Genomic DNA, 17,712 nt, shown 5'->3' on the forward strand with positions numbered 1-17,712 from the left:
AAACACAGCCTGGGCGGGGGCCGTGAAAGACGCTCTGGATTTTAAATGTCACCAGGATAGGTTCTTCTGCCTGTGATATTTCCACACTTACTGCCCAGGGCTGAGTCACAAAGAGAACAGCTGAGAGGATTGGGGCCTTCACACTTCCGCTTCCAGCACTCCGCGGAAGGGCAGCAACAGTGTGGAGATGGCAGCTGAAGGGACGGTCCTGCTGAGCAGGTGTTCTCGCTCCCACATGGTTCCTTCTGTGTCACCCGAATCCCGTGGGATGAAGGGGTCGGGACGCAGTGACTGCGCTGTCCCCCTGGCGGCCAGGCTCTTGACTCATATGATCTCCTTTAACCTTCACCACACACTTGAGGCTGGGTATTTTTATCCCCATTTTACACATGAAGACACTGAGACCCATTGGGTGAATTAATTGGCCTCAGGTCACGTGGTGTACCCTGTCCTAGGAAAGATTCCCTTTCTCTCACATCTCCCTGAAAGGGTTAGGAGTTGGTCTTGTTTTTATTTTGTATTTTGTATTTTTTTCCTAATTTGGTGGGTGCAAAAGTAATTGCGGCTTAAAAGATTAGAAAAAAAAAACCCCGCAAAAACCGCAATTACTTTCGCAACAACGTAACATTTTTTTAAAGATAGGAATAACTTAAGAGCTGTTTGGGACCCAGTCCTCAGGGAGCCAGTGATTGGGACCCAAAGGCTCAGGGGTGACCTGAACGGGGGCAGGTGGTGGCCAGATGGTGACTGAGCTAGAGACCAGGCGTGGATGCGAATAGGGAGCCTTTTTCCTTTTAATCGTGTTTTAACTGGAGAATTCACTGTTTGCCTGCATTACTTCCATCAGAGCCGGGCAGTCTATGGAATGGCCTTGTTTTGGTTTCTCAGGCCACGGGTCAGACAAGGCATTGTTCCTGGGAGGCATTGCAGGGAGCCCGGCCTCCTGACCCAGTGATGGCACATGTGCTGTGGGCCCATGTCGGTGCTCTGAGAGTCGGGGCAGGTCGCTGAGCGGAGCCACTTAAAGCCATTCGAGGAAATAAGGGATAGACAGGCTTCTGCCTCTTTTTCAGTCCTTGGCTCCCGCATTGCCTCCAGCAGCAAGCCTTTGTGGACTCTGCTCCAGCAGCCATGATAACTGCACACCATGCTTTGCCGGGCCCTGCCCTGTGTTTTGTCTCTGCATCCACCACGTGTGTGTTAAATGCATCTTTCCACGTTTGTCTCCCCACTAGTCTGGGAACGACTGTCTCCCCATCTCTGTAGCCCTAGGATGTCGCACAAGGTCTCAACACAGAAATGGTTTGTGGGAATGCATCCCCCACCCCCATGAGGCAGTTTGTGTTGAGTGTCCCACAATTGGTTATGGCTGGAGGAGTCCAGAGGGAACTAACCAACATGGATTTGGGAGGGAGGCAAGGTGGGCTTACAGGCAGAGGTGGGTTCCAATGTGGTTCTGAGGAAAGCTTGTGTTATCTTACTGGATCCACACCATGGTCCTGTGAGGTTGGTTTTATCCTTATTTTACACATGGGGAAGCTGAGTCTCAGAAAAAAAGAAAGATTTGCCTATAAAGTTTCTCCCACTGAGAGTGCTGCAGAAGTAGGTAGGGAGTCCCGCATGACTCTTCTTCTAGGGCTGGTTATTTGTCCAGTTAGCAAATAGTGTTGAAAGTCTGAAGTGATGTTTCTCAAGTTGCAGACCCTGGACCAGCGGCGTCAGCATCACCTGGGAGCTTGTTAGAAATGCAGATTCTTAGGCCCCCTTGACCTACAGAAGCAGAAACCCTGGGGGTGGGGCCCAGCCATCCTGCTTTAACAAGTTCTCCAGGTGATTGCCATTGCATGGATCGAGCTAGGTGATGTCCAGAGGGGGTAGGGGCTGGGGGTAAGCTCGGACAGGGGAAAGGCAGGGAGGGGACACTTTGGTGACACTTCCCTCAGCCACACAACCTCTCACTGGCTACACTTACCTTTTAAGATAACTTCTGTTAGTTTAAAGAAGAAAAACGTCACCCCTCTGTCCACATCTCTTTCCTCCCTCCTGCAAAGAAGGAAGAGTTACTAAATGGGACAAATTCAAGGTCCCACGGAGGGGACATGTTCACTGGGGGGGGGGGTGACGGGGGCTGCTATGTGTGAAAAGTGTTTGTGCCTGGGAGCGGCTATTTAGGTTCAGCTCCTTCCCCTCTATAGCTGAGTGGGTCACCAGGGACGGTTTCCTCTGGGCCAGCTAGTGGGTTGCCAGATGCCAAGATTTAGTTGAGGGTTTAGGGGGAGTTGGTAGACCAGGCAGCTTTTGTTTGTTTTAGATATTTTTATTGAGGTATATTATACATGCAATAAAACACATAGACAATCGTAAAGGGGCTCAAATATATGGTGACAGAAGTAGATTTGACTTTGGGTGTTGAATACACAATGTGGTATGCAGATGATATGTTATAGAATTGTACACTCGAAACCTATATAATTTTATTCACCACTGTCATCCCAATAAATGTTAATAAAATGAAAAAACCCCACATAGATCTTCAATTCCATGAGTTTTGAAAATTGTGCCCAAGGCAGAAAATGTTTCTATCAACCCACGAAGTTCCCTTGCTTTCCATTCCAGTCCATTCCCACCCCACCCCACCGTCCCTCTTCCCAGAGAGAGGGACTTTCTCGTTTCCATCATCATGAGCTTGTCTTCCAAATCGAGCTTTGTCAGGGTGACAATATAGTCGTGTTTGCCTGGGCCTCTTCTGGTTTTAGCACTGAAAATCCTACATCCTGGGAAGCCCCTCTGTCCTAGGCAAACCAGGACAGCTGGTCACCCCAGCCACGTTGTGCTCCAACCCCAGCCCCTTCCTCACCTTCACAGAACCCATGGCCTCTGACAAGGTCCCCCTGTGGCCATCTCCCTTGGGACCGACAGGCAGAGTGTTCCTGGTTCTCCCCCAGTACCATCAGACGCCATCAATGCTCATGCTTTTATTTGGAAGTAGGATGATGAAGGCAAAGCCTCAGGTGGCAGTTCACAGTAGGCCGGGTAGCCACTTGCTACTCAAAGTGTGGTCTGTGGACCAGCCCACACAGACACCTGGGATCTTGATAGAAATCCTAGCACTCCCCCTGCCCCCCAGCCCCTGCCTACCCTCCCCCCAGACCTACTGAATCAGGATCTGCATGCCCCATGTGCTTTGTGTGCACAGCAGGGCTTTACCCCTCCGATTAATGGGAATCAAGCCCCCTTTACCCCTTTACTCGGATGAGTTCCCTCACCTCAAACCCACCAGTGGCTGATCATGGAGAGTCGTGGCAGGACTCCCAGCCCATGCCTATGGGAAGTGGTGCATCTTGTCATGCTTAGATTCTGAGAAATTATTGAGCCAGGTGAAAGTTCCCTCTGTCTCTTTAAAGTAGATGGGGAAAAACATCGAGTGCATTAAGCCCTCTCTATTTTCATTCAAACCCAAGGTCATCTCTAGTGAGGATAGAGGGAGGGAGGTTTTAGCCTGGACTGGATGCCTTCTTCCCTATTCCCTTAAGGATGGAGCCTTTTCTACACTCATGCCCCTGCTCAGGTGATGAATTATTGAAATCTGGGAAATGTGTATTTGGTCAATTACGTGGACTGGGTTGGTGGGGGGGGAGGGCAGTAGCAGAGAGCAGCGCCTCAGAATAGCCTATTTATTTTTCTCTGAGAAGTTAGAACAAAGGAAAAATACAAAGTAAAGAATGGGCATGCCGACAGCTGGGACAACTGTGAACTCTTGTTGTATTTCCTTCAAGTAGATTTTCAATCAAAGACAAAACATGACAAAGTGGAAGCACCCTTTGATTGACACCCTCAAATTTTAAATGTTACCCTTTGCCCAGAATCAGCTACTAGCACGACTTTCAGGAATAGCTGGGTTTTCCTTTTGGGCAAGACTTCTAAAATAAGTAGTTTTGAAACCTTTGTATTTTTATATACACATATAATGTGTTAGAAATAATACATACATGGTATTGTCTTGTGAAAATGTTTCCATATTTATATAAATTTATATGATGTTTCAGTATTTATATACGTTTGCTCTGGGTCCCTTTACACCTTGCTTGTTCACATAAAACCACTGTGACCTCTATGCTTGTTGATACATTCGGCTGTAATCCATTCTTCCTAACCATAGCAAGATATTCTGTCATGTCAATAAGCTATGTTTTGTTTCTCATTGCTGTCTTGTTGCATGTTTAGATTGTTCCCAGTTTTTCACCATGACAGACAAGGCTGCAATAAGTATCCTTGCCTGGATCTCACTGGACACCCGGGGGCGTGTTTCTGTAGGGCCATGTCATGGGTATACAGTGTGTGCACTTGCAATTTGAATAGGAATTACCAATTGTTTTCTAAAGTCGCTCTAGCAATTTACATTCCCAACAGCAGGATAGGAGAGTATGATTTTCTCTACATCCTCTGCAGTGCTTGATATTGTCAGAGTTTTCTTCTTGTTGCAAATTCCGTGGCAGAAACATGGTATACCTCTGCAGTTTTAATTTGCCAGGTTGGAATAGGCCCTGGCAGGGTGGGACAAGGCCTGAGCTGAGGTCAGTAGACTTAGATTCTTAACCAGTGCTGCTGTCAACTTGAATTTGAGCTTGGGCAAGTCCCTTCCGTCTCTGCTCTTCTCTGAGGTGGTTTGACCGGACGCTCTGTAAGGCGGACGTCACAAAGTGGGCAGGACTCTTCTGACTCTTGGTATTGCAATGCCCAGTCTTGCACAGGAAGGTTTCTCCATCACTTAGCACGTCCCTGTACGAGATCCTGGGGTCACCTCTTAGTAAATGATTCTTGAATTAGTGTAAAGGCTAAACTGTGGGAATCAGAAGAAGCAGGTTTTAGTTTAGGGTCTAATATTTACTTACGGTGTAGTTGTGGATGGTTGACCAGGTGTTGACAGTCTGACAGGACTCCAGCATAAATGTCTGTCTGTTTCCCGGTAAGGTAGCCTACACCTGGGGAGCTGAGGTGGTAGGTTATTTTCCTGACAGCAACCAACCCCTGGACAGGGTGTAAGACCCAGGCTCCAAGTGCATTTCTGGCCAAGTGTATTTCCCCGAACTGACACCGTTTGCTCTTGGCTTTGACTTAAATGGTTTTTGTGAAGTAGAGGAAGTAGCTGTACCTGAGGTTGAGCTTACCTGGCTGCTTCAGGGTTGGCGGGAATTTGGTTGGCAGGAATTTAGCTTAAACACCTGGAGACCTGATGGGTAGGAGTATAAGGTTGCCAGATTTAGCAAATAAAATCCCTGTATTTACATGGGACATACTTAAACTAAAAAGTTATTCGTTGTTTATAAAAAATTCAACTTTAACTGGGTGTCCTGTATTTTATTTGGCAACCCTAGGTAGGAGGAGACGAGTCACTCCATATAAGAAATAACTGAACACAGGATAGTCTGACTTGGCAAGTAGTGAGCTACTTGTTGCTGGAGGTATATAAGCAGGCGTTGGATAAAGCAAGAGTGGAGATGCTCTGTGTGTGTGACATAGTCTCATACCCTCTGCTTGCATGCCTCCAAGGTGCTCAGTGCTGTTTCAAACAGCTCGCGACTTCTTGGATGGTGAGAAAAGGCAGGATATTGCCCAAGCCCTCCACGTCTCCCCTGGCCCGTATGCAAGCCCTTCCTGTGGCTGAGGATTTCCTCTAAGGACTGTCCTCAGCAGAGCACTGAACCACCAGGGTTCGCGAAGTGTGGCCCCAGACGCCACCTGGGGACTCGTCAGAAGTGTAGACTCTCAGCCCCACCTCAGACCGGCTGAGTTAGAAGCTCTGTATCTTAACATGTCCTCCAGAGGAGCAAGTTTGACACCTACAGCCACAGGGGCCTGGCTTAGAAAGCTGACCTGAGATCCCAAAACTATTGCTTTGAGTTTCTCTTCTTTGGGGGTGGAGTGAGGCTGGGAATTGTATTTGGGATCAGGGTGTGGGAGGGGGAGGTGTCTGATGCTCTGTGGGGTGTGTCCAGCACAGAAGCCGGAAGCCAGGGCTTGCTTTCTGTTTTCCTCACATGCTGAGAGAGAGAGAGAGAGAGAGAGAGAGAGAGAGAGAGAGAGAGAGAGAGAGAGAGAGAGAGAGAAAGAGAGAGAGAGAGGAGGGGGATGGGGGCGGCTGAGCGAGCTCAGTGAATGCTGTTAGAGAATTGCATTTTTAACAAAAGGATTCTTAAGCATCTCTTTAGGTGAGGTATCAAGGAGGAAACTCAGTTTACACCTTCAAGGAGTGAAATGGGTGAGACAGGTAGTTATAAAACAGGCTAACACAGACTGACAGTTGTGTGTGCTATAAACCTGGGCAACATGGAGAGGGGAGAGGAGATTTGGTTGGGAGGGTGGCTCCAGGTGGGTGCTTCGCTGCGGATAGGCTCAGGAAGACCTTCCCGGCCGCAGGCTTGCACACGGAGACCAGGGCAGCGTCTGCCTTTTCTCACCGTCGGAGACGGCCACAGGCCATTGCAAGAAGCAGTGAGTCCTGTCCTTGGAGGCATGAAAGCAGATCCTACAGGACCATTCTAGCGCGGATGGAAGGGTGACCTTTGTGACCTTCCAGGACTGGTCCCTTCTAGGATCGTCCAGCTGCTCCCAGGGTCAGCTGTAGGTAGCCGGGGGCCTCTAGCTCTGGTCCCCTTTGTGACAGCCTCTCTCTGCACCCCATTCCAGCTAAGTAACTGTCCAACTATACATTACACGTTAGTGGGCAGAAAAGTGGCTTTAGGGCCATGCATTTGATAAATGAAAGACTACAAGGGAAAAGATGGGAGTCTCCAGCCCAAGCCGTGTGTGTTCACTAAATGTGCTTCTGTAAGGAGCAGCTTTATTCTCCCTATTTACTGCCTCTCTTGAGGGGCTCATGGATTTTCCAGATCACCTCAGACTCAGCCTACGGGTCACGGCGGGCATCTGTGCGGGCAGCTGTGTGATCACCTGCCTCTCGCCGTTCTTTCCTCTGACTATGCTAACAGGCCAACAAGCCTTGAATAACCTGGCTCTGGGCTGCAGGCTGCTGGTTTCCAGGGGACTGGAGAACACCGAAGCTATTTCTCTTCAACCACACATTTTCTGTGATTGTGAGCTGCAACGCTTCTCTGGCAGCTGGCCGCTTGGCACTGGGAAACATGGTCGCACCGTTTGGCTCTCTTCACAGGCTCCATTTTGGTAACAGAATGTTGGCGCTGTTGAACTTGGCGGTGGTGTTTTGTCCAGGTTTTCAACAGCCTCATAAACATCTACCCTCCTTTTTCTCTCTGATATTTCTAGTCCATGGCTGTGTCCAAATCTATGCCGTCTTCACTATGACGACTGCCAGCTCTAGTAATGTTTGTCCCACACCTACCGTGTTCAGAGCGCTCCCACGTGGAATACCCAAGCCTCCAAGTGCGTGCACATTCTCATCTGTAAAGTGGGAGTGATGACGGCCTCCAGCAGGATAGACTTGTGCTGAGAACGGAATGAGTGACTACATATAAAGCAATGGCAGACACTCAGGAAATGAGAACTATTTTCACTTTTTGAAGTAGGAATGATTTCCCCGGAAACACGGAAGGGGTTCCAGTCACTTGTAGCACACGAGGATGGGGTGCTGCCCTGGGTACAGGCGAAAACGGGGAGCATCATATGTAGAACATTTAAACATAATAATGAGACTAACAAAGCCAGTCTTCTTTTTATTCTATTATTAAGCTACGCTGGCAATTCTAAACCATAGCAATGGTAAAACACTCCTTCCCCCGGAAATATTCAGTGGTTCTACCATCTAACTTGCTGGGGTTACTGTTGAGTTTTAATACACACATAAGCTTCACGGTAGCGTATTTTAACCACGTATCCTTTCATACATATTGTGTCTTATGTAGAAGTTAATCCAAAGAATTTCCCATTATACTGTCATTCCTTTACATACATGGGCTTCGCTACACGTGTTCATTTTGAAAGTAAGTTCCTCACAATACAGAATCACTCAGGGTCACTTTGGGCGCAGCTCAGGTCTCTAATGCCTGTGGTGTACATAGTTTTGCACGTAAGTAGTCGATGCAATGTCCACATTGAGAGCCCAGTAATTAAATGATGAAGAACTTGAGTGTGACTCACTTTGGTTCTATTTTGTTCTTTATGACCATTTGGAGTTCTTTTTTGTGCTTAAAATTTAGAATGGTGAAATGGGGTGTGCGTTGTGAGCTGAAAAGTTTTTGTTTGGTAAGTGCAAATTTCAGTTCCTGCAGTAAATATTTTATTGAATCTGAAAAATATGTAACATTGAATTTCTCCTTTATAAATGATCATTGCTAGTGGTTTTAAAACTAAAGTACAAATCAGGAAAGTAAAGATTATTACTGATTATCCTATGCCTGGAAATAATTTTGACATAGAGTGTGGGGGGGTGGGTGTTAAATAGCAATCGTCTCTTAACGTAATTATATTGACCATATAACTGGCTCTGACAGATGCTTTACACACATAATATCTCTTTTAATACCCAGGGTACACAGCGAGGGAAGGCTTCTTTTTCCTGCTATATGATTTGAATTGATCGACTTCTGCTAATGATACGAAACTTTAAAACATTGCTCCTTCTTACATTCAAATTTACCCCCAGTTTGTTTGTTCCCCATAAACTGTTTTAACACAACATAAGCTGGAAGCCTCTCTCCAGTGCTGTGAAATGAGATCACCCATTCCATCTACAATTAAATTGTCTTGCTATTAGTTCCTGCTGGGCCTCTTGCTCATAACAAAGCCCCTCTGAAGTGTCTCCTCAGTTATTTCAGAGGCCTTCTCTGCTGCCCTCTTGTGTGTGGTGGGAGGAGTATGGCAGGACCTCCTGGTGCTGTGGCTGCACTGCTGCTGGGGACCCTCCTGAGAAGCCTGCTCTGCGGGCCAGCGTGTCTTTGTCACTGATGACCACTAATTCTCGTTGGGCTCCTGGGGCGTACTCCCCCTCACTCCCTTGGCTCCAGGCATGGGGCAGAGGTTACCATGAGCAGCCCACAGACCCAAGGGCCACCTCGGAGACCCCGAGGAGCTTCTGGCTGGCCCCCCAGGGCAGGGTCAGCTCAGCCCCAGCAGCTGGCACCTCCACGCGTCCGTATGGCTTGGAATCCCAGCCACATGTCCTTGGCCTTCAAGGAAAGGACATCCTTTGGTCCCGTAGTCTCTAGATGTGCTTTTGATGGAACCCAGATTAAGACATGCTCCCTTCCTTCTAAAGCCCATGCAAGCAGTTGGAAGTCACATCTCAGCTGGTTCCTGGATGTGGTTTGCTCTGGGCCACCCGTGCTTCCTCCTTTCCGGCTGATCTGCTTCTCAGGTGCTCCCTGGTCAGTGCCCCAGTCCCCCTGCCTGTCCCCACCCCTGTCACATTGCCCTTGTGATTCCACAACCTTATTTCTATCTCCTGGAGCCCCCCAGCTGGTGTGCAGCCTCAGCAGAGGGGAAGTAATTGCAGAGGTACCTGCTGCCTTAGATAGTGGAGAAAGTATCGCAGTCAGCATGTGGCTTAATTGAATTAAAGAAAAAAAGTCCTGTTCCTCTCTCCACGGTAACTCATTGCCCTTGATGGGATGCAAATAGAGCTTAGCACAGAAGCAGGAGTTAAGGCTAAGAGGGTTGCTAGGCTGCAGGCCTGGCTGTAGGCAGCTCCTGACCCCAAGAGGGAAGGAGATGAGTGCTTGAGCCCTTGCCAGTGCTCAGAGGCAGGCCCCAGGCTTCGGCATGAAGAAAGAAGAGTGTTTCAGGGATGATGAAGCGACAAAGGTTTTGGCTCTGGGATGGAGAGCATGACCCAGGATGGAGGTGTGACCGAGAGATCCTGTGCTCAGGGCCAGCAGGTCTAGAGAGCTGGAAAAGACTGGTCAGAGGGACCAGGGAAGGGGAGGAGTCGGCCATCTGATAGGTCGCAGGCCAGGACAGTGATTGGATCATGGGGAGCTGTCGGCAAAGCTACAGTGGGTGCATGTAACTCACTGCTCCCATCCTGAGGAGGTTTCTCAGGCCAGCATGCCTTCCCTGCCCGCTGTGCTTACTGGAGCTCTAAGGGAAATGGAGACTCCACCAGCTCTGCTCCAGTCTTGGGTCCTTGCAGTGCTATGCTGTGTGGACGAGGCTGTGCCCAGCTCATCACAGCATGATATGGTGCTTCCTGTTTGGTGACTTCTCTGATGAAAGCTCCCCGAGGAATCCTGCAGGCTGGCAGAATTCAGGTATTCTTGGGTGTCCGGATGTAATGACATCAAGACTTCACTTCTATCCCAAACAAGGGTGACCGTGATGCTCCTTCCCCATCACAAGAGTGGGAGAAGCCGTGGGAGCTGTGGGGATGAGTCTGTTGGGGACAGAGGGGGCTCCAGGGCGAGCGAAGTCCCAGGGGACAGCCAAGCACCAGGCACTTCTTTTGCTTGGGAAGGAAACTCACCAAAGACCGAGTTTCTATTTTCTGGTTGCTTAAGGTCCTGGTGTCACAGAACAAAACAAAAGAACTGGATTTTTGGTCCACTAAGAAAGACCAGCTTTTTCTCCTATTAGTAGTTGGACTATATGAATTGAATCAATCATATGAGTTCTTGCATTCTTACTTCCTAGGCTGTCTGTCTTCTAGTTGCCTCTGCAAGAAGCTCCCTCCTCTGTCACACCCCTGAACACCACATTTCACCAAGACGCTTTTCTCCATATGGCTGGAGAGGTAGAAAAGGCCAGATGAAACACGATCTTCACCTAAGACCGAGGAAGTTAAGAGCTATGGGCTTCATTCTGGGGTTACCTGGGATTCATGGATGGTAATTGAGCTGAGGGGGCACACAGTCAGAGCTATGCTTTGATAAGTGAAAGAAGAGACACATGTACAAATATAGCAGGACTTGATGTGGGGAGAGCTGAATGTTTGAACTAAAGGCCTTTATGTGTCCCGGTCCCTCTGCCTAGAAGGTTTGTCCCAGCTTAAATATCACTTCTCAGAGAGCTCTTCCTCGATCCTCTTCTCATCTAAATTTGTTTGCCTTGTTATAATGTCTCATGGCTTCCCCTGGTTTTCTTTCATAGCATTTACTCCAATTTTGAAAGTTTTAATTTGTCTTCCTACTCAGAGCTTAAATTCTTTGGGGGCAGGATCCATGTTTTATTCATTTCTGTATGCCAAAGGAAAAATTTCCCTGGACAGAGTTAAGCAGGCAAGGAAGACTTTATTTAATACTGTTGCAATAGTGGAGAGAGATTTTACTCAACTCCATTGAAATAAAAGGCAGGAGGGCTTGTAAGCTCTGGGGTGAGCTAATGGAAAACCAGTGGAGGACATCTGTCTACATCATGAGGCCATTTGTGTTTGCTAATCAGTTCTTATCAAAGTGAGGCTCCTACCCTCCCACAGAGACTGGGAGACAGAAGCACTGTCTTTCTTGATGATTACATTTCTAGGGGATGGCTCCCAGGTCGTTGAGAAAGACGGTTCTGAGTTGTAAAACTGGCAAGAGGCTGCGAGGAGATTTACATCTCAAAGGGGCAGAAAAAGAATTTACAATTAAAAGCTTTTTTTTTAAAGTAAATGCTCTAAGAAAAGGAAGTTCAGGAGCCTATAATCAGGAAGAAACTGTCCTAACATTTAGTCAAACTGAGAGGAAGGTTAAGGCCGGCTGGGGCGTGTTTGTCAATGACCTCCCACCCTATGCTACATTCCTCCCCTACAGGTCCTGGCAACAAAACAAAACAAAAATAACAACCCAGCTAATAAAGGTGTGTTGAATTTAAAATGAACATTTGTGTGTCTCTTTGGTTAATCACCATTTGCTGCTCTAAGCTATGAGCTCCATGAAGGCAGGGATCGTGTTTGTTAGTATAAACCCAGCGCTGTCTACTTGCTTCTCATAGGTGCTTCATTAGTACTTGTGAGATGAATGAATGAATGAATGAATGAATGAATGAATGGATGTCTGGACAAAGAGACAGAAGCATCAAGAATGATGTGGGAGGAAGAAGGTAATGGAGCCAGTGCTGGCTGATGAGTGCACGAGATAATGATGGGCTGAAGGCAGAGCGAACAGTCATTTGATCCCGGGCTGTCCTGCTGACTTCTTAGGGCGCAGGGGGCTGACGGTGTTTGGTGCCTGAGATGGAGATGATTAAGGGAGCAGAGTTGGAGCCCAGGAAGGTGTTTGCACGTGCCCATTACACTCTGACTGTTCTCTGTTTGATTTCTAACAAGCTACAATAATCCTGGGGGAAGTGACAATGTATGCTCTTTTGAGTTTATTTAGAAGACAGAGCTGCATGGAGGTGAGGATCCCCTTCCAGGCCACCCCACAGGCAGATGGATGCTGGTGCATGTAATTACTTTCAGGGTCAAAGCAGCGCAATCAGCTCCTTTGTCAGCAGCTTTCATTGAATAGTTTTATCGAGCGCCTGAGGGTGATTTGTTCCAGGGCTGGAGTGATTGTCCAATCAACCGCAGGCCCCAGGGGAAGGCTGTTATGAAGGAAGCATTTCATGTTTGTGGTCAAGACTGGATGGCTTCATGAATTAACAAACATTCACTGAGTACCTACTGTGTGTTGGGTCCTACTATGTATTGGGTCCTGCCCTGAAGTACCTATGGATGGTTAGAGGGGATAAATTGAACAGCCCTTCATCTCATACTCATCCCGAGTGCCGCTGTGACAGCCCCAAGGAGGAAAGGCTTCCTCCTGATGGAGGGGGCTTCACAAGAGGGCCTTGACAGATAATGCATGGGATTGGGTTGGAGATGAGGAGTTGGCCCTAAGATTCAAAGCCAGTGATGAAATTCTCTCCTTGACCCAACTAGCCTGGCACCACGGAGCCCTCTTCGTGGCTCAACCTTGAGGCCTCAACCTTGGCCTATAAAGACTTGAGGAAACACTGACATAGCCTCTAACAGCTCAAGGCCACATCCCTAGGATGACCTGAGCCCCCCTTAAAGTACCTGAGAAGCTCAAGGCTGCCAAATGAATTTACCGTTCGTTCCAGCAATGCCTGAGGGTAGGGCCCCAGTCTCCCAGGCTCTGTGGTGGTCAGTACAGGAGTGAAACTTCAGAAGGTGCAGTGAGCAGACCCTGATGGGTTTCACATGGCCGACAGCCCCTCCCTGCTTTGTGTAAGTTTTCACCCCCCTGACTCTGTTCAAGCCCTGCCTCTCTGCTCTGTATTCCTCTCTGTACTCCCCCTTTAAAATGCTCAGTCACTTCTGTATAAATCAGGACAGAGCTCAGTGCTTTCCCTATCGTCAGTGGTTACTGAATAATATGTCTTCACTGCTTCAACTGATGTCCAGCTGTGTTTATCTTTGACATCAGTCCTTCAAGGGAAAATAAGAGGGGAAAACTGACCAACCCCATTGTTCAAAAAGAGACCCTTTGGGATTCGAGCCAACAGGGAAGATGGTGAGAAAAGGAGCTGCGGAGAAAAGGGGGAGCCGGATCACCCAGGGCCTTGTAGGCTCCAGCAGGGAGCTGGGGGTTTTATCCTAGGTGTCACAGCAAGTGGAAGATTTTAAATTGGGGACTCATAGGATCAGAGAAGTGCCCATCATAAAGTAAGCATTCACTAAATGTTAATTGTTGCTATTATAAGTTGCAGTTTGAAAGAACAATCCCTTTTGCTGCGATGTGGAGAGAGGATTGTGGAGAGCCAAGGTGGAAATGGGACAACCGTGGGGAGGTTACTGCCATGGTCCAGGCCAGAGATGGTATGGTGGTGGCCTTGCCTGACTCAGCGGTTGTGGGATGGAGAGAAGTGATGGATTCCAGGAGATTTAGGAGGTCAAATTGGCAGAACTTAGTGAATGGCTGGAAGTTGGGGGCAGGGGAGGGAAAGGGAAAATGTGAGGATGACGTCCAGGTTTCTGGTTTGGGAGAGTGAATGGATATGGAGCTGTTCCCAGGTGTAAGAGCAGGTGGCTGGGGGCAGATGGGGACATCACTTTTTTAGATTGCATTCAGTACTGATGGGCGTTCCTCGGCCCATCCAGTACTTACTGTTGGGGCTTAATAAGTTCTAAATAAGGATTTTCCCCTGGAGCAAGTGGGGGTGTTCCCTGTGCTGGTAGGTCCATGGGGCTGGAGCAACCTTCAGGGAATAGAAGCTGTTCTAGTATACGTTATACTTGGTTTGACCCTGAGCTTCAGGCACAACACTCAGCACATACGTGACTTACTTTGGGTTGCAGGGGAGGAAAAATTCCCCTCTACCTTCTGAGGTTCTCCGGCTGGGCCTAAGAATTAAACTGACATAAGAGGAGACAAGCATACAAGTTTTATTACATTTTTATGTGTATGTGGGGCCTTCACAAAAGAATGAAGACTCAAAGAAGTGACCAGAGCCGAAACTTTTCTACCTTTTAGACAAAGAAAAGATAAATTTGTGAAGAAATGACAAGACAATACGGTTTTGGGGAAGGGGGGCAGTACATTTTGGGGAATTGACTAGGAGATATAGTGGGGGAGGGAAAGTAGTGGAAGATAAGGGTTATGTCAGTAAGTTTGTATGTGCACACGCATTTCAGCTTGAATGCCAGACTACTGGTGATGTTCTCGTCTTTCTGGTGGAAACAGAGAGCCTTTCTCGTGGAAAATTTTATGACCTGCTTTTAGGTAGAAAAGGGCAGGTCAGAGAGCCCTTCCTGCATTTGCAGTTTCTCAAGTGCCTTCAACACAAAAGAATTAATGTGCCAAAGCAGCATAGTCTGGGGTGGGGCACCCTGAACCCCGTCAGAGTTCTCCCAGGTTCTGAGACAAGATTCAAGTGAAGGGGCTATCTGGGAAGTGGAGGTCCCACAATGGGAAAGTGAACAGGGAAGGAAAGGAGCCAGCGACCCTGCTGGCCTATGTGGGGAAGCACATGCCTCAGGGTGACCCCAGGCAAGAGGTGAGGGAGCTGGGGTAGTGGCACCCCACCTCCCCTAGTCATTGGTTGAGGGCAGCTCCTGGGAGCATTCGTTCCCGGCACATCTGGCTTGCCACACGCTGGCAGGGCAGCTTTCCACAGTTTCTGCAACAGGAACCCTCAGGCACAGAGATACAGATACTGACAGATGGAAGTCGCTGGGGGCTCAGCGAAGCATCCAAGGGGGTACGGGCAGAACATGGACAGTGAGGGCTACAAAGTCTGACAATCTTTATAAATGCAATTTGTATAGCTATGTAGATTTGTATCCCAGGCTAGATGAAACCGGTCCTCTGCTTGGTTTTATATTGTCTGGGCAGACAGAGTTAACTGCAACCGTCAAAACCCAGTTGAGATTGGAGCAAATTATATTCACAACACGGGGATACAACCGTAACCAACCTGTGAACTAACAGTTCCACAGCTCACCATGTGGGGTTTGTTACTTTGTTAGCAGTGAACGTTTTATTGAGCATGTTTTATGTGCCAGGCCTCACACTGAGTACTTGATGCATGTTGTCTTATTTAAACTTTATAGTAAAAAACCCTACAAGACATGTATAACTAGACCCATTTTCTAGATGAAGAAGGACTCAGTGCTTTGCTCTTGTTGTGTCAGTTTGGATTGGGGAGAGTCAAGTTGCAACCCATTTCCTTTCTCAACCTTGTGTTGCTGCCTGGCAGGTAGAAATTACAAGAGCAATTTTAGCTCAAGTGTTTGGCTTACCTCTGCATTCAGTATTTATTGAAGTTCCCCGGCCCATCCAGTACTGACTGTTGGGGCTTAATAAGTTCTAAATAATAATGGTTTTTTTCCCCCCTGGATGAGGATAGATGCTTCTGTCAGCTGAGGCTGATTTCCACCTAATTTGCAGGGAATTTGTGTGGCACTGTGCTGAGCCAAATATTTATGCAGGGAGGACGCATGTCCAAATCACATTTCCATAAGAAACACGAGGCAAATGAGCGTTTCCCACGGAAAAAGTTTATTGATGGGAAAAGATGCCTGAGAGCATCAAACATTAGCCAGGATTAACCAGCATTATCCAAGAGTTAGTCATCATTAGGCAATTTTAGCATTTATGCCAGAGAAATGTCTTTATTAAGAGTTGCCAAGGATTACTGGAGGGGCAATCATTCTTGCTCCTCAGTGTTGAGGAAAAAACATGTGGGGATATGGAATGTTTCTTTCTTCGAATGACTTACCCATCTTGGTAATGTTGCTTCTCTCCGAGTCTCAGTTTCTCAAGCTGTCACCTACTGGTTGGGTCTTGATGTTCCTTAAGCCTCTGCCCATTGCATGCTGTGTAATTCTGTAGTAATTGTGCTTCCATCTTTTTTTTTAAGGAGGGCGCAGCTCACAGTGGCCCATGTGGGGATCCAACAGGCAACCTTGGTGTTATCAGCACCACGCTTTAACCAACTGAGCTAACTGTCACCTCCCGCCCCGCAATCCCCTCTCCAGCCTCCATCTTTTCATTTGCACTGAGGAGCAGGCTCTTGACCTTGGACCACCAGCCTTCCTACTGAGGGAAAGGCGTCAACATTAGGTTACCTACTGTGTGCCAGGCACCAGCTAGGTGCTTTATGTCAGTCATCTCATTCCTCCTCACAGCAGCTCAGTGGCATAGGTTTTAAGTCTATTTTACAGCTAAAAACAAATAAGTTGCACGTTGAGCAACTGCTGCTTTAGGACTCATGCTCCACTCCTTCTCACCCACACCAAAGTAAGTTGAACAAAACTTTATTTTGAGTTGTGTACCACATGGGTACTGAGGGGCAAAGAACATAGGACTTGGAGCCTGGGTTTGAATTCTGCCCCCGTAGTGGACTGGTTGTATGGATGGGCAAGTTATGCCACCTCTCCGCGTTCTGTTTCCTCATCTGCACACACTTTCCTGTGATCTCCACGGAATAGGGCTATTGTGTGGATTCATTAAGCTCTTTGGTCCCAATCGGAATTGTTGGTCGTTTTAGGTTTCCCTCCGAGGGTCATGTCAGTTGGCCATGCTCACTGCCTCCCTGGTGTGGGGAGCAGCTCTGGGTGTGGCCCTGGCTTTCTCCCCAGCCTCACTCCCTTGAATTCCCTAGCCTCCTACTCAAGACCTATGTGCGTCGTGTGTGGCGGGAGATACTGGGTTCAAGCCCCAGTGGTACCAGTTTCTACTTGTGTGACCTAGAGTCACTCATTTGATTTCTCTGGGACTCTATTTCTCTTCTGTAAAATGGGGATGATTTTACAGATGTTGTTCAAGACGTTATAGTGGCTTAAACACCATGATGTTGAAATTAATTGCACGCTGAATGTTCTGCCCTCACCTCAGGGAATGACCTCAGTTTGTCTGAATAAATTCTTTTGTGGCCTTCAGAGTTCCTGGGTTAAAGAGTCCCTCTGGCTTTGTTACAGAGGGACATCTGAAGCAGCCCGTCCACTGCTGTCAAGATTCAGATGTCTTGAATAAGCAAATGGATGAACAGCCTCCCTCAAATATTGCTGTAAGAAGACTTAATTCTGCCTGGCTGAGACAGATTTTCATATAGATGTATCTTATTTGATGGTTTCAAAAGCCTGTATCTAGGCCCAAGCCGCTGAGGTCCCAGACCCTGCAGGTAGCTGCTCTGGGAAGGGAGCCAGCTGCTCACTCAGGTCCTTTCTGCTCTGCCCACTCACAGGCCCAGCCCCTACCTGGGATTCAGCTTTGCCATCACCAAGACCCACAGCCAGACTTTTAGTTTCACTTTCTTCTGAGGTTGTAACATGCCTTTGGAAAGATATTTCAGGAAAATTAGAAAGTTATAAAAAAT

This window comes from Rhinolophus hipposideros (genome assembly GCF_964194185.1).
Source record: "Rhinolophus hipposideros genome assembly, chromosome: 22".
NCBI classification, from domain to species: Eukaryota; Metazoa; Chordata; class Mammalia; order Chiroptera; family Rhinolophidae; genus Rhinolophus; species Rhinolophus hipposideros.